The sequence below is a fragment of the Saimiri boliviensis genome, chromosome X, assembly GCF_048565385.1.
Source record: "Saimiri boliviensis isolate mSaiBol1 chromosome X, mSaiBol1.pri, whole genome shotgun sequence".
NCBI lineage: Eukaryota > Metazoa > Chordata > Mammalia > Primates > Cebidae > Saimiri > Saimiri boliviensis.
This window is the reverse complement of record NC_133470.1, coordinates 40,189,895-40,207,721: the sequence shown is the minus strand read 5'-3', so window position 1 is coordinate 40,207,721 and position 17,827 is coordinate 40,189,895.

Here is a 17,827-nt window from a genome sequence, read left to right as displayed (position 1 = left end):
ATCACTTGTGTTTTGGCAGAGACCCCAAGGTGGGCAGAGGAGTGGGGAAGCTTTATGTTGGATAAAAGGGTGGATCTCATGCATGCCCTGATTACAGGCTATTGTTATAGGAAAGCTGTGAGGGGCTAACTAGAAGGACGGCATCTTATGTGATTGGTTAGGGGTACATATTTGTTTTTCTCTGGTCCTAAGTTGGAAGAGAGGACAAATATTAGGGAATCTATCAGTTATTAATCAAGTTCTGTCTACTTTGGGATGCTTGTACAGAGATTTCTATTTAGTTTCCTGGGTTGTTATTAGAGATAGCAGTCTGACTTTCTGCAAGTCCGACTTATAGATAGCAGGCTGGCTTCCTGGGCTGATTACTATAGATAATTTATTGGTTTCCTGGGCCTGTTACTCCAGGTTGTGGGTCAGAGTTCCATTTTATGTATTGTATGGCCATTTTTTCTATTTCAATTCAGTCTTTTAGTTGAGAGGCACAGAACTTCATATCAATTTGAATAAAGCTATCTGATAAATTTCCATGTGACTTTTTTATACATTCTGCGTTGGGAAATAGTTCCTTTTATAAACCCTGTAGTGGATGCTATACTGTGTTGTTAGGATTCCTTTTCAGGATGGGAGGATTTATTCCACCAACTGCCCTCAGGTGTCAGTCCTGTCCTCTCTGAAAATTGCCCTCTGCTGAGGGAGCTGATGTGATGCCCAAGTGATCCCCTCTCACATGGGCAGCCAATATCTGGTGACTGGTCAATGTAGGAGGCATAAAGGCCCAGCCTCCTTGGCCCAACTTGGGACAACTCTGAAGGACCGTCCCAGCTTCTTAACTCCTATTAGAGTACACCAAGACCTTGGTTGAGATGGCCTTACCGACTCAACTTCTCCCTCTGCCCAAGTCAGCTCCCTTTTCTTCCCCAAGTTTTGATCCTTAGAGCATTGCGCAATAAACTTTCTCTTTGCTAATCTCCATCTCAGAGGTGTTTGCTTCCTGGGGGATATTACCTATAATAATTCCTATTTAAAGTATCCTAATTTGAGTGTACCATCTGTTTCCTGCTGGGACCCTGACTGGCACAGGATATTATGTTTATTATTTATCCCATTAAATGTAGGTTCATGATTCACAACAAGACTTTTTTGTTTGTTTTTCACATAGACCAGGGGATTTGGGGTTGTTCGAACTGTGGGAATACAGTATGTTTAACATGCTTTTTACTTATTTATTTTATCACCTTTTTTGGTCTGTCACATTTACATGCCCCCCCCACCACACACACACAAACACACACACACACACACACACGCACACACACACTCCTTTTATAATAAATAATAAATGCCCAATGTATTTATTGAGGATTCAGAGCTTGTTGGAACTGAGGTACTACACAGAGAAGGAACAGATGCAGCGTATCTTGTTTTGGACTTGCACAAACACTGTCAGAGGCAGCTGAAGTGCCCTGATAGAGTATGAAATTGACAAAATAGCTTATTTGTTGCCATGCTACAAACCATTTATACTGTGCCTTACATAACTGTTCTGGAAGAACATACACCACGATTCTGTGTACTTCAGTTTATAGCAATTTTCACAAACATCTGTCTCTCCTGGTTCTTCAGCCAAGTTCAGCACCTCTAAGACAACATTGTCATAGTAAGGAAAGCAGGATCAGCACCCAGCTATCTGTGAAAAATATGTCCATATCCAACTTCTTTGGCTGTCTGAAGGGCAGAATTATAGCACAGCTCCTGAAGGGCCCAGGAGCTGGACTGCCTGAGTTCAAATCCTCCCTTTGCTGTTTACCTACTCAGTGGCTTCGAGAAAATACTTAGCCTCTCTGTGCCTCAGTTTCCTCATATGTCTAATGAAGAAAATGATGATAATATCTATCTGATAAAGTAGTTGTGCAAATTGAATGAGTTAATCTATATAAAGCCTTTAGTATAGTTTCTAGCATATAGGAAGCATCATATTACTATTATAATGTGAATGTCATTGCTTACCATGTAGAATTTTTAAGTTTAGCTTGTAGTCAGATCTGTCAGTATTTCCTTTTATTTTTTCTTTAAGGTAAGAAATCGTAGAGGAAGAAAAATGGACAATTTGACCCTAATACTATTAACTTCCAGCTATATTTTCCTCTAGCCTATTTCTCTAAATAATTTAAAATGTGTTATAGCAAATAATCAAAGAGTTGAAAGACAAGAAACATATACTTTGGGCTGGGTGTGATGGCTCACGCCTGTCATCCCAGCACTTTAGGAGGCTGAGGCAGGTGGATCACTTGAGGTCAGGGTTCAAGACCAGTCTGGTCAACATGGTGAAACTCTGTCTCTATTAAAAATAGAAAAATTATCTGGGCATGGTGGCACGTGCCTGTATCCCAGCTACTCAAGAGGCTGGTGCAGGAGAATTGCTTGAACCTGGGAGGCGGAGGTTATAGAACCAAGACTGCCCCAATGCACTCCAGCCTGGGTGACAGAGTGAGATTCCATTTAGAAAACACAATACAAAAAGAAAAGGAAACATATACTCTGTTTCCTCCCAGTTGATCAGACAACATTTTGATATTCATAGTATATAAAGAGAACCATAAATTAGTAAGAAAGACAAAAACCCAATAGACATGGGCAAAGTGCAGGCAATTTACAGAAGAAATATGAATACCCAATAAACATCACAAGATGAATAACTTCTCTAGTAATGCAGAAAATGCAAATGAAAACAAAAATAACATCCCTTGTTCCCTACTATTTTGGCAAAACTGAAAGAGAATGATTGAACAAGATTTCTGCATTCTCCACTCCTCTCACCCTTTGCCCCAGACTACCTCTGGTGTTCCAGAACCTATACATCTTATATTCATGCTGGTGCATGCTATTAAAGTGGAGCACTTTTTGTTTTAAGCTGAAAATTTTCTATCAACATCTAAAATGATATTTTTTAACCTTCCCCTTTAATCTGCTTTTATCTTTGCTCCCCCTGATATCTTTTTGCTTAATTAGTGTACTGGAAAATTAAGTAGAGCAATTCACTAATTTCTTCAAATATATCCATTCTGCTATTCAATTCATTTATTTTGATTGTCATAAATCATGTTTTCAATTTCTAATACCTGATTTCATCTTTTTCATAGCAATCTGTTTTGTGCTTCCGAGTGAGTTTTTCTCTTTAATCTCATGGACTATTGCTCCTGTTTGGGACTCTGAGTATTATAATACCTCTTTCATATTTCAGATAAATTCCTCCTTTTATTTAAACTATTTGAGTATATTTCTATTATTTGCCATCAAAATAATCCCTAACTAGGACAGGAATCTTAGGGAGAATCAAGTGGGTGAGATCACATCTAGTTAGTTGAATTGGCAAAGACTTTATGTGGTGATTTATAACATTTGCTTTTCTGGATGGATATGACCTAAACTACCAAAAATGAGGAGAGTGGTCTGGTTGAAAGAAGAACAGTAACAAAAGCAGTAAAGGTTCTCAAAAGCAAGAAGCATTACAATTTGGCTAGATCTACCATGCAGTAGGTAGAGTGGTGGTGGAGGTGGAGGTTAATGGAAAAAAGCTGGGAAGGTATTTTAGGACATTATATTGAAGGCTTTCAATGCTAGAGAGAATACTTGCAACTAGCTTGACATTGAGGAGATACTGAAAGGGTTTGAATAAAAGCATAGCATAATTAAAGCTATTGTTCAGAAAGACTAATCTGACTCTAGTGCACAGAATGGGTTGGAGTAGTGGCTGAGAACAGGACAAGTGGGAAGACTATGGAATTAGTTCAAACAAGGTGTAATGAGTGTCTGAACACATGAAAATATTTCACACTCTATATAGAATTTGGACATTTGGTTTAGAAAATAGCACATAGAAAGGAATAGTTGTATTTTCATATTCCAGTAATCAAGCAATACATGATACCAGATTATAGCAATAAAACGCAAAATGGCCAAAATGTAACTCCTGCTGCATTAAAATGAGTTCACTTATTACCCCCTTTAAACATTTGTTTAACAGTTTCTCATGATATTTCAACAAATAGCATTGATAGCATGTGTGAAATTAGAATTACATTATTTGGCAAGTTCCTTAAAGACTTAATCTTTAGAAATGTGTTTCTTAAAATGAATTTCTATTTCCTCTTCTTCCTCAGTTAAACAGTCCTTCTGTTTTACTTTTAGCATGTTTAAGAATAATTGTATTGATTTTGCTCTTGAATAGTTCCTGGGAAAATCTGCACTCTGAAGCTTTTCTTAACTTTAGAAACCCAAGGGAATTGAGGCATAGGGAACATAAATGTAACTGTCCCCCCTCCAAATAAAGCATGTAAGTTCAAGAATGTTAAAGTGAGCATAGGATAAAAGAGTTTAATTTTCTTGGTAAGAGCACAACTAACTGAATTTGTTGTCTACATATCAGTACTGCAAGGACTGGAGGTGAAGATGGGTAAAATGCATAGATTTTCAGAGCACAGTGGTTGTCCTGTTGTACCACTCAGATGAACCTCCTCATCCTTATAGGGCTTAGGCACTGGTTGTCTCAGTCCCTAGGAGTACTCTCAGTCCTCGCTGGGAATTGACTTTGGCTGAAAACAAAACTGCCTTGCTCAAGGTCATAACCTTTTCTAAGGTACAGTCCATTTCCAGGGACTAGTTTATTTGTGGGTATAAATGCCCAGTCCATCAATCCAGCTTGGGAAAACTCTGAAAGAACATCTCAGCTTCAGAACTTCCTGATGGAATTGGCTGAGGTCTTTTGTATACATTTTTTTTTTTTTTTTTTTTGCTGGATGTAATACCATAAATTTATTGGCTTAAAATCACACAAATTTGTAACCTTATGGTTTTTGGAGCTCAGAAGTCTACGATGGATCTCACTGGACTAAAATCAAAGTGTCAGCTGGGCTCCTTCCTTCTGAATGCTCTTAGGGAAAATCCATTCCCTTTCCTTTTCTAGCTTCTAGAGGTCATCTGTAGTCCTTGCCTTGTAAACCCTTCTATCTTGAAAACTAGCAGCATATCAGGCATCTTATCTCCTCTCAAACCTCTGCTTCCATTTTTATATCTTCTCTCTCTGACTCTGGCCACCCTGCCTCCTCCTTTTCCTTATAAGGACCCTTGTAATTATATTGGGCCCACTTGGCTAATCTAGAATAATCTCCCATGTCAAGACCCTTAACTTAATCACATGTGCAAAGTTCCTTTTGCCATCTAAGGTAATATATTCACAAGTTCCAGGGATCACGATGTGGACATCTTTGTGGGGCTGTGGGAAAGGGGGTTGGGAGGGAAGTGGTCATCATTCTGCCTACCATGCCTTTGTTGGTGGCCACGTCACAACCTAACTTCTCCTGCCCAATCCAGATTCCCTCACTTTCCCCACAGGTATTGTTCCTAAGAGCACACCCTGGTAAACCTCCTGCACACAAAATCCATTTCAAAGTCTGCTCCTCAGTGAACCCAGCTGGTTACACAGAGCAATGTAGGAGGTTAGGAGAAGAGGCTGGTCATGGACTACACATTTGTAGTAGAGTTAAATTGTAATTACTCCTGAGAGCCTTGGCAGACCAGAGGCTGACTCAGAATTCCTTTGGACAGCACCCTGTCTTTACTTCCTGAAATAACACTCGTTAGCTCTCCAGAGACTTAGATCTTATTTTAAAGCAAGGGACTTAGTTTTTTCTTGGCTCTTTCATGTAGGAGATTGTCCCACATAATGCTGAATGAAAATACCAGGGGCTTCAAAGAGGAAACTAGGAAGGAGGGGTATTGCAGGTTGGGTTTTCTGGGAGGCAGATTTGAAGATGAAGAATAGTCTGCAGAAGGTTTCTTAGAGAGTACCTTTTGGTGTCAATATCTATGAAGGAAAGGGAGGAATCAGGACTAGGCAGAGGGAGAAGTTGGGCTTCAATGTAGTCTCAAGAAATGACTCAGCCAATCCCATGGAGGAGCTCTGGAGCTGGGATGCTCCTTCAGAGGTGTCCTAAGTTGGGCAAGGGAACTGGGTCTTTATACTACTGTAGTAACCAATCATTGGAAATGAGCTGCCCTTAGAAAGTGGAGGAAAAACTGCCAAACTGTTCTTGCAAAGTGGCTGCCCGATTTTGCATTCCCATGAGCAACATATGAGAGTTGCAGTTACTCCACATACTCATCAGCAGTTGGTATTGTCAGCTATTATTATTATTTTTAAAAGTTCTTTTAGCCATTCTAGAGTGTGTGTAACTCCTTGTGGTTTTCATTTGCATTTCCCTCATGATGAATGATGTTAAATGTCTTTTTCCATGCTTACTTGCCATCCGCCTCTCTTCTTTGGTGAAATGCCTATTCAAGTCTGTCCAGTTTTTAAACATTTAGTGGTTTGTCTTATTGCTGAATTTTGAGAGTTCCTTTTTTTTTTTTTTTTTTTTTAAATGAATGAGAGGTTATGTTGCCCAGGTTGGCCTTGAACGCGTAGCCTCGCCTCCTCAAGTGCCACGACAACTGGCCTGAGCCATCGCGGCTCCCGAGAGTTCCTTCTATTTTAGGTACAAGTTCCTTCTCAGTTATATTTTTCAAATATTTTCTTCTGAGCTGTCAATTGTCTCCTCAAGAGGTGTTTTTAAGAACTAGAGGTAGTAATCTCTACTCAGTGCCTAGATTTAGAAGGTAGGACAAGAAAGGAAGGACCAAGGTGGGGAAAACTGTAGTGGTCTAACTGTGCCTCCAAGGACTGCATCCAGGAAGAGCAGCCAGTTTTATAAGACACAGTTTTCTGCTTCTATTGCTACAGCACATGGCACTGATATAGAATTACCAAAAATAAATACAGCAAATTATAACAAGCTTGATTCTAAAACTCTGAATTCCCTCCTACTAGGGAGATTCCTGCCAGTGAAAATAGCACTCACGTAATGCTAATTATACAAAGCAGTTTTTTTACTCTGTAAGTAGTGAGGTAAATGGTAAGATGGTACTCAGTAAATAAAATCAACTTTAAACAGAGAAGCTGCTGCTCTGAACACGCCTGGGTGTGGACAGCAAGTCATCTTAGTTTTGGAAAGAGCCTGCAAGCTGCTCTGCATAGGTATATACATTTGCGTTGGTGCCCATTATTCTGAGAAAAGTCCCACACAACCTTTTGTCTTCTAACAAAGTGCACATCTCTCATTACCCCCTGCATGCTGAGCTCAAAGTCAAGTGAGATGTTCTAGCTCCAAGGAGGCAGACACCTGCTGTTCTCAAAGCTAATTCATTTGTGTTCCCACAAGTCTAACCTGAAAGCAGAACGTAAGACAAGGCTTTTGGTGCAGAGGGTTATTGGGGGGAAGGGATCTCAAGAAGCAAGTGTGAAAGGGGAAAGTGAACAGGGAAGGAGAATAAACTTATTGAAGATGTAGTGAATGATTTCACTACTGTTGTGTAGTTCCCCTATACTGACTGCCCGATTTCCCAGCTTCTGTGGGTTTTGCTCTTAATAGATCAAACCTACAGCCTTCATTATAGAAGCATCCTTGAACTACTAGAATTGCCTTATCTGGAGCCAGTGAAAATCAGGAGTGCCTGGGAGTTTGCAGTCCCCTGGGTTCCCAAGCCCCAGAGTGGCCCATCACCAGTGGCTAGTACAAAAGTGTGAAAGCTTGGGAGGCCGAGGCGGGTGGATTACGAGGTCAAGAGATCGAGACCATCCTGGTCAACATGGTGAAACCTCGTCTCTACTAAAAATACAAAAAAAAAAAATAGCTGGGCATGGTGGCATGTGCATGTAATCCCAGCTACTTGGGAGGCTGTGGCAGGAGAATTGCCTGAACCCAGGAGGCGGAGATTGCGGTGAGCCGAGATCGTGCCCATTGCACTCCAGCCTGGGTAACAAGAGCGAAACTCCGTCTCAAAACAAACAAACAAACAAACAAACAAACAAACAAAAAAATGTGTGAAGCCACAGCTCCCTTGCCTCCAGGTGGGACACACTCTATGGTGTGATTTACATTGCAGAATTTCCCAAGGCTGAGATTCACCTGAAATCTCTCTTTGCCTCTTTCTTCACTAGCCCTGCTCTGTTTCCCCCACACCCTTACTGCTCTCTCCTGGAAACACATCCTTAATAAATTGCTCACGCAAAAATCCACATTTCAGGGTCTATTTCTGGGGACAGGACCAAGACCTAAGGATGCACTATGAAGATTGCCTCTGTGGGAAATGGGAACGTTATTCTTCCAGGACGTTCTGGGAAGCATACAGAAAGCCACCCTCCCGCAACCCTATATTATCTGAGGGTTGGGAGGCTGGGACATTTATCTCCTGCTTGCAGTCTCCTATTGGTTGAAGGCTAGACTCTGGGTCTGTTAATGTCTCTCTATTTCTTGGCAGAGGTATTTTTGTCCCTATGACTAAGGCTCTCAAGCATCAGAAAAGGATTCAAGGCATCAGAAAGGTCCTCAAGGCAGAAAGTGGAAAGATGACTGTGGCAAGCATAAGATGAGACTTCTGAGTTTGAATATAACTGTCTGTGGTAGACGTGGGTGAATTCAGAGGTAGGCCAAGGGATGCGATGTAAGGTATCAGAAGTGTGCTTTAGGATGACCTAGCAAGTCTAACCTGAAGAACTATAACCCTGTGATCCCCCTGGACAAGGCATGACTGAAGTCTGTGCTTTAGCTAGTAGAGCAGTGTGCAGAGTTCAACAGTTATACTATATAGCAGGGATAGTGCATCAGCAACTGTCAGACTAGGCTGTGTGAACCCTAAAGATATATCGAGATACCCCAAGGGATATGTATTAGTCAGCCTGGGTTGCCCTTACAGCATACCACAAACTGAGTGGTTTAAACAAGAGACATTTATTTTCTCACAGTTCTGAAGGCTGGAAGTTCAAGATCAAGATGCCAGCAGAATTGGGTTTTGGTGTGAAATTAAAATAGAATCCTAAGCCCCGCCCCAGCAGACTGAATGAACCCTTCTTGGCCAAGGGAATCCCAGAAAAACTGAAAATTAAGTTCCCTGGCCATGACGAGACGGGTTTGGTCATGCCTCAGAGCACCCCCATCCTTGCTAAACTTTCCTGGATTATTTCCTGAATTAAACAGAAAACCAACCCTGAAAAAACAAAAAACGGAAGACTTGTTCCATCACTGACTTCAGCCAATCACCTGATGCTTCCACCAGACTCCCCTCCCTTTCTGTGGTTTTGACACACCAATAAACAGTTATACCTTGTGTTTCTTCCTTATGTTCTTTCCATGGACTGGCTTTAGCTGGTTTATAAAGGTTGTACACAAGACACCTTCATGTTCTTTTGTTTCACCTTTTGACATAATAGGGCCAAATTGTAATACATTTAAACGTTAAGTCTCTACCCCCGAGTGAACATGGGATGTTTATAACATATATATTTGCTTACTATGCATGTATGAATTTCCCCTTCATGAATATTCATATCTATACACATTCATATTGTTTAGATATGTATACTTGGCTGACATGGTCAGCATAAATTTCTGTCTCACCCTTCTTCCCTTAAAGTGCCTGCTGAAGGCTTCTTGGCTGAAGGCTTCACTTCCCGGCTTGCAGATTGTAACCCTTTTTACGAAATAAAGCTCTTCTTTCCAAATTTATGGACTTTGTGATTTTTTTTTTTTTAAACAGAGTTTTGCTCTTGTTGCCCAGGCTGGAGTACAATGGCACAATCTTGGCTCACTACAACCTCTACCTCCCAGGTTTAAGCGATTCTCCTGTTTGAGCCTCCCAAGTAGCTGGGATTGCAGGCATGCACCACGACGTTCGTCTAATTTTGTATTTTTAGTAGAGACAGGGTTTCACCATGTTGGTCAGGCTGGTCTCAAACTCCTGACCTCAGGTGATCTACTTGCCTTGGCCTCCCAAAATGCCGGGGATTATCAGCATGAACCACCTCACCTGGATGACTTTGCGATTTTTTTTTTTTTTCTTTTTGAGACGGAGTTTCGCTCTTGTTACCCAGGCTGGAGTGCAATGGCACGATCTCGGCTCACTGCAACCTCCGCCTCCTGGGTTCAGGCAATTCTCCAGCCTCAGCCTCCTGAGTAGCTGGGACTACAGGCATGCGCCACCATGCCCAGCTAGTTTTTGTATTTTTAGTAGAGACGGGGTTTCACCATGTTGACCAGGATGGTCTCGATCTCTTGACCTCATGATCCACCCACATCGGCCTCCCAAAGTGCTGGGATTACAGGCTTGAGCCACCGCGCTGGCCGACTTTTCGATTTTTAAGTTGGCACTCGTGGGGCTTCTTTTTCTGGCTTGCAGATGGCTGCCTTCTCACTGTGTTTTCACTTGGCCTTTTCTCTGTGCATGCACACTCCTGGTGTCTTTTCCTCTTCTCATAAGGACACCAGTCATGTTGGATTAGGGGCCCCACCCTTATGGCCTTGCTTAACCATAATTACTTCCCTAAAGGCCCTATCTCCAGATATGGTTACATTGGAGGTTAGGGCTTTAACATATGAATTTGGGAGGGAACATAGTTCAGTCTATAACAAGTACATGGATGGTCATGAGAGTCTTGCGAAAATCAGTTTCTAGACTCTAAATTCTCATATGTACTATTTACTAAAGAACATACATGCAATCAAGTGTCATGAAGATTCTCCTTCTTCTCCTTTTATAATTGTCTTTTTCTCACTTTACAAAACACAGGCTTACCTTTCACCCATCCCACATTTTACTAAGGTGTATTGATTGCCCTGAGATGTAAAAACACCCTGCAAACCAACATATACGCAGTTAGACATTAGACAATTAAACACAAGCTTCTTTTAACCAAGGTACCATAAGCCTGCTATTAGATTTCATGTTTTGCCTTAATATATACATTTCTCTTAAGGGTAAATTAAGAAATTGGGGTGAATCTGGGGTACTTTGGCTCATGTTGGAGTAATCTGAATTTAGTTACATATTTAGACTGGACAAGCAGAGGTGATGACAAATTTCTTTTGACAATATTCAGGGGATAGGAGAGGCAAGGTCTTTTAAGAATGCATACATTATTCCTGAAAAAGAGTCTGAATGAAAAGGAAAGAGTGTTGAAAAAATGACAATGCCATGCCTTATTTCATCCAGGTGACAATAACAAGGCTTCATAATATGAATATTAAAGTATTATGAGAAATATCAATCTTTTAAAAAGCTCGTTTTTCTGCATTTTCAACATTCTCAGTAATTAGATAATGAAAAATTTCATTCATCTACATCTTAGTGTCTGTTTCAAGCTCCAAGGATCTGGTGAAAACAACATTTATTTACACAATAAGATAAAAGCAGAATATAAAACCATAACAAGGTTTCAATTTTCCCAGCCTTTTCTGTGTATACAATATCACAAAAGGAGCCTCTAAGTGGAAGAGTAATGGGGATAATGAATTGCCATGTTGTACATGTAAGTAGTTTTTAAAAGTATGCTTCCCATCAGAAAAATGAGAAAGTAAATGATTGATTTGACTAGATAATTCCTTTTGCAAATCATACTTTTTAAGTCTTTGTTTTTAAGTAATTTGAACGAGGGCCTAATAAAGTTATTAGCTGATACATCATGAAAGATGCTTTCTGGAGCTGGGTGTGGTGGCAAGTGCCCATAGTCTCAACTACTCAGGAGGCTGAGGCAGGAGGATCACTTCAGCCATGGAGTTTGAGGCTCCAGTGCCTGTGATCCTACCACTACAGCCCAGGTGACATAGGGATACTATATCTCTTAAAAAGAAAAAAGATGCTTTCTGATTAAATAACTATTTGATTTTTGCCATACAGCTTGGAATGAAGTCACTTTGCTATATAATAAAACGATTTCTATTCATTTACTTGTGTAGGTGAGCAATGTTTCTCAATTCTTACATCTATAAGCATAATGCAAATTTACTGTAACCTTTAAAAAATACCAAGTATATTATTTAGTTCTCTCATAAAAGGCTTACTCTGTGAACAGGTCTGACTTATTCTGTAGAGATTAAAGGCAAGAGTGGGGAACAGTTCCTGGCCCTTTTTTTTTTTTTTTTTTTTTGCTTTTTTGTTTGTTTTTCTTTTCCTTACTGTAAGACAGGAAGGCATAACCCAGGTTGTTTTTCTACTAAGTGTGGGCCATAGGAAGCCTGTGAACATGTTCACTAATTACAAAAAGAAGTGGCAGGGAGTCATGTTATGATACTCTTTTTTTAGACAAAGCAGCACTAGCTCCACTGCTTTGAAGTAACTCTTGGCAAATGCTTTTAATACAAGACTACAGTGTTTGCTATATAATTAGGGAACTCTAAGGCACCAATGAGAATGTAGTAATGTATATATTTCCTTAATGGTTTTGAGAATCTAACTCTTTTAGCATCTTTGATTGTAAATTTTCTAGGAGAGCAGTCTTTAAACAACATACCACCCGTAATAATCAGCCCTACACTAATAGATCTTATTTATTTAGATTGGGAGTTGGTAGAATTTTCCATGACCAACTGAACTTTATTTGATCTCTTTTGTTATACTTTACAGAAATGAAAGCTCATGAATATAATTATGTATTCATTGTACTCATTAATATCTTAACATTATTAAAGCAGGAAAAAACAGTGGGAAGTGCCTTGCTGTTATAGTAAGTTTTAATTTTGGAAAGAACTTGCAATCATTGCAAAGAAAGTTAAGTTGATGGTGAACTAGACTTATTGATTTTCAGTGGCTCTGAGAGAAGAAGAAAGAAGGAAAAAAAATCATGCCATAATTGACTCCAGAAAATAAACAGCTTCATTATACATCAGTGCCCAAAATATATACAAGTGAACATTAGAATTGCAAATGAATTGGGAGAGGAAAAAACTGTCTGCTTTTACATAATTTTGTTTTGCACCGGTCTAGGGGATTTTTTCCTAGTGTAAAAAATGGAATCTAATGAATTGTATTCCACTTGAAAAAGTAGAATCTAATAAACTTGATTAATTAGAAAAGGAAATGGCATTCATGGCAGAACAATATGTTACCACAGATATATGCTTAACTTGTAAAGCATGATGCCTTGTATGTGCCTATGATCAAGTTTCAAAGTCTTGAGATTTACATTCCGATGAGGAGCCACATTCTGCCTGATTAAATGACCAGGTCTTGGGATGCACAACTCTATCATTTGATTTTAAGTTCCCCTGAGAGAATAAACAATGATCAGTAACTACCTACTTCATACTGCCTCATTTTTTAAACAGAAATGAAATGGGGATTTCCAACATGATTATTATTACCTTGTTTTGGAATTTTTCTGCCAACCTCATGTCAAATGTAAGCATGATGTACCTTTTTCTTGGTCTATTTAGGAGACTAAAATGAAAGTTGGATGAAGACAAGGCTGGGGGTAGAACCCAGCTCTTCTAAATGTGTGACCTCAGGCAACTCACTCCAGAATTTAGGTTTTGGATTTGGAGCTTTATTACCATTTACAAAGGATTTAATATTTTTATTCACTTTCAATGTATTGGATCTACTTATACCTCAGTGTAAGTCCTAGAAGAGATTACTTGATTTTTTATTTTTATTTTTTAAAGATAGCATAGATAAATGGACTTGAGAAAATGAGATATGCATGCCCACAGTTAAACCCTCTTTCCTTGGATGAATAAAGCAGCCCAAGGTCAATGGAGGTGATCTGGCATCTGTTCCTTTAGTGTACACTAAAGGACCATCTTTAGTGTACTTTTCAATTTGAGTAACTAGATAAAAATGGAGGAATGAAAAGGATGTTACCTAATAACATACTAAAGGAGAAATTCCATGAAATAATGAAAAGACAACATGTGCTCTGGATGTAAATGTGAGCATGCACTGGGCAGTGAGGAGAGAAGTGAGATCCACACTTGGCATTCAGAGTGAGAACCACCAGATTGTGAATATGGACCCGGGGAGAAACACTGGGAAATTTCTCTCGGAATAGATGTGGCTCTTCTCTTGCTTAAAAACCCCATATTAACTTCATTTGAGGAGGTTAGCCTGCAGGGGAATGCCAAGTCTTATCAAAACTCATCCTCACTACCTTCCAGTGCTTCCTGATCCACAACTGGAGTCCAGTAACAGCACATCCAGTGAGGACCAAGTGCTAAGACTGAGTGAAAAGGAGAGCACTTAAACACTGGCAAAATGACAAGGTTTTAGCTAAATTGTATCAGCAGCAATATTGGAAATATGTATGAGACTGAATTCTGAAGGTATAAACAAGGGATGTGAAATATATCATTGGCTAAGTATATCTGTTATTAATGAATTCTGTTTCATCCAAAAACTTAACAATTTTAACAATTAGGAAAACTGGACTGCATCTATTACCTGAAACAGCTGGGAGTGGTTGACTAAAATCTGAACTCTAGAGTGGACTATACGGACAGTCCCTGACTTACGATGGTTTAACATGATTTTTTTTTTTGAGTATGCTCTTCAACTTATGAAGAGATTATGTCCGGATAAATCCAATGCAAGTTGAAATATCCAGTAGAAAATGCACTTTTGACTTATGATAGTTTTCAATTTATGACGGGTTTGTCAGGAGCACTCATATTCAGAAAGATGCCTGAATTCAGTAAGCTAAGATGCCAGAAGTAGCCAAAAAGTAGCCTGAAGGAATCCAAAAGCTTAGAGAGTGTAAGGGCCAAGGGAAAAACTTTTCCTTGGCCCTGAAGGTTCACTGAAAATGAACTGACAAAAGGCAAATTAAATGGAAGAAGAGACATGTAAGACTTTATTTTAATAGGTATAACATGAGTGAATTCCAGGAGAATGATTACCCAATAACCCAGCGGGTTACAGAGGTTCATATACCTTTTTCATAGGGGAAGGGGGATATAGGGCATGTAGGCAACTCTTTTGAAGGGTAGTAAATGATTATTAGGGAGAATAATGGACAAAAGTTAACTTGTAAGCGATTCTCTTTGAAGTTTGAGTCTGAGAGGCAGGCATTACCTTGTGAAAAAGTCTGTCCAGATATGGTTGCATTGCTGTCTTCTTTTCTGAGATGGATAATGCGATTTCAGGGAAGGGAGGAAAGCAACCGTTTCTTTTGAAAAACAACTTTCCTGGTCAGATCAGGGAAATTCCAGAGAAAGTCTCTCCATGTACTTGGAGCAGGTGGAACAAGAAAAGGTTAGCAGGATCTCGATTCTGAGGCAGGTTCTAAGATTTCTCAGCATGTCAAAACATCAGTCTTTGAAGGTATGGCTTTCTCAGTTCCACCAAGAAGTAAGAATGCTGGAGTGAGTTTCTTGTGTGTGCTCTACCCCACCCACCCCTCTCACTATTTCCTCTGGTAAGATGCAGATGACATACTCCCTTCTCAAGGCAGTATGAGAAATCCATGGATAGGGGAGCTTCAGAAGCTCTTTCATACCTTTTTTTCTTCCAGTTTAGCAATCATGGTGGGAGATGCTGCTAATGAACTGAGTTTCCTCATTTAATTAGGAATGATGGGATCCCAGAATGACAGAGGCCAAGGGAAAGCACTTAACCACTAGAGAAAAAGTGGGTATGATATGCTTTGGATTTGTGTCCCCACCCAAATCTCATGTCAAATTGTAATCCATAATGTTGGAGGCAAGGACTGGTGGGAGGTGATTGGATCAAGGCAGAAGATTTCCTCCTTGCTATTCTCATGATAGTAAGTTCTTAGAAGATCTCATTGCTTTGTAGTATTTCCCCTTTTGCTCTTTTCCTCTTGCTCCGGCTGTGTAAGACATTGCCTGCTTCCCCTTCATCGCCACAATGATTGTAAGTTTCCTGAGGCCTCTCCAGCCATGCTTCCTGTATATCCTACAGAACTGTGAGCCAATTAAACCTCTTTTCTTTATAAATTACCCAGTCTCAGGTATTTCTTTATAGTTGTGTGATAACAGACTAATACAGGATGCAATTACCAAATTGGCTAGAGCCAGAGTGGCAATCGTTTTGTCCTATAGGGATCTTTGGGGATTGATTATTGACCTCAGTGTTCCTAAGGCTGGAATAAGTTATCAGCCTATTGTCACAGTTCACCTTCCTCAGGACCAAACTCTGATACAAAATTTGCACTAGGAAATTTTCTTGGGAAATGCTCTTGGGATCAGTACCCATGGGGATGTGAAGGAAGCAGCATTAGGCAAAAAAAGCTGGGGTGGATCTGCAGAGTGTTCTGATTTGGAGCAAAGGTGCCTGGCCTTTATGCCCTTGTACTGACCAGCCATTAGATATGGGCTGCTCCCAGCAAGGGGCATAATCTTAGGCAAGAAAGTACTGTCTTCAAGCCCAGGCAAGCTCCAAAGAAGACTTAGCTGAGATGTTGATACCAACACTCATCATCTGTGGTAATGAATACTCCAGTCTTAGAAGGGCTGGGCTTGTGAAAGGTACCAAAGTACCCACACACCTACTGAAGTTTTATGGGATCTACATAACTAGGGGGAAAAATCTAGGTCTAATAGAGACCTACTTGAATTATTACAGTGAAAATTATGGTCTCTCACTCTGCTCACAGACCTGAGCCAGATCACAGAATCAGAATGTCTTGAACAAGGGCATATTAGGTCCCCTAGAAGAAGGATCCCTATGATATTGCCATAAGCATATATTGTAAATTTGTCTCTAAGTCTTCCTTCGGCAATTTAGAGCTATTTATCAGTGACTGTGGACTGGGCAATAGGAAGTAGTTACATCAAAGATTATGAGATAGAGGCTCAGAGTTGATCCTAGTCCTGGAGTTATCAGATGCCACTGTAGCTCACCAATCAGAATGGTGGCTAGAGTTTAGGCGATTCATAGAATTTCAGGCTGAGAATATGATGATTTCCCCAGATTTGTAATTATGACTAAGATAGACATACTCAGAATATGACAGAATCCTCACATTGTTTCCCAGACTGAGACTGAAGGACATTACAGTAGGAGTAGCCAATGAAAACCCCTAGAACTTCCCTTTCCTATCAGGATAATAAATCATAAGCAGTATTACTTTCTTAAGGTAACTGCAAAAATTGGTGTCACCATGAAAAATTGAGAAAGATGATTCCTATCACATCACTACTTAACTTGCCAATTTGTCTTCTGCAGAAAGCATCTGAGTCTTAGAGAATGGCTGTGGATAATCACACAGTTAATTGAGTATTGACTCATTTCAGCAACTACTCTATATCGTATCTCTTCTCAAGATGAAATCAACATAGCTCTTGGAATCTGCCTGGTCAGTAGAGGCTTCTTCTTGAACTCTGGTTAATACCACCTTCCCCCATCTACTCCTCAGTCATACCACACTTTTATAGCTTGTTTCTCTGGAATTCCTCTGCTTGAAACATCTAGAGTGGTGGCGTAGATTGAATTTCTTGGGAAGCAGACTAAAACAGAAATTAGCATGCGGGGTGTTTTTTATATGCAGAGAAGGGAGGACAGCAGGATCAGGGAGAGGAAGTTGGGCACAAATCACAAGTTCCACTACAAGTGGAAAGTGAAGGGAGAAAGTGTGTTAGGGACAGTGAGGTGGTACAGATAGGTGATGCTCCATCCTAGGGTCAGTTATTCTGGGGTGGCCAGAAGAAGCCTGAATAGAACTCCTTACTAGCCAATTCCATGGCATGAGAAGTATTTCCTCACTCAAATGATTGGTTCTGTATATTTCTTATCTGTGCAAGTTCATATTATATATAACCAGAGAATATACCAAGCAATATTTGTGCATACACATCACATGTAAAAAATTTAAACTATATGATTGCGTTAAGCGTTCTCTATGTTTTTCAAATTATTTTTGGAAGAAAAATTTCCAAAGCCACTCCTTTATGACTGCAGTGAACATCTTTGCAATTGTAGTTAAGTCTGTCCCACATATTCTCTC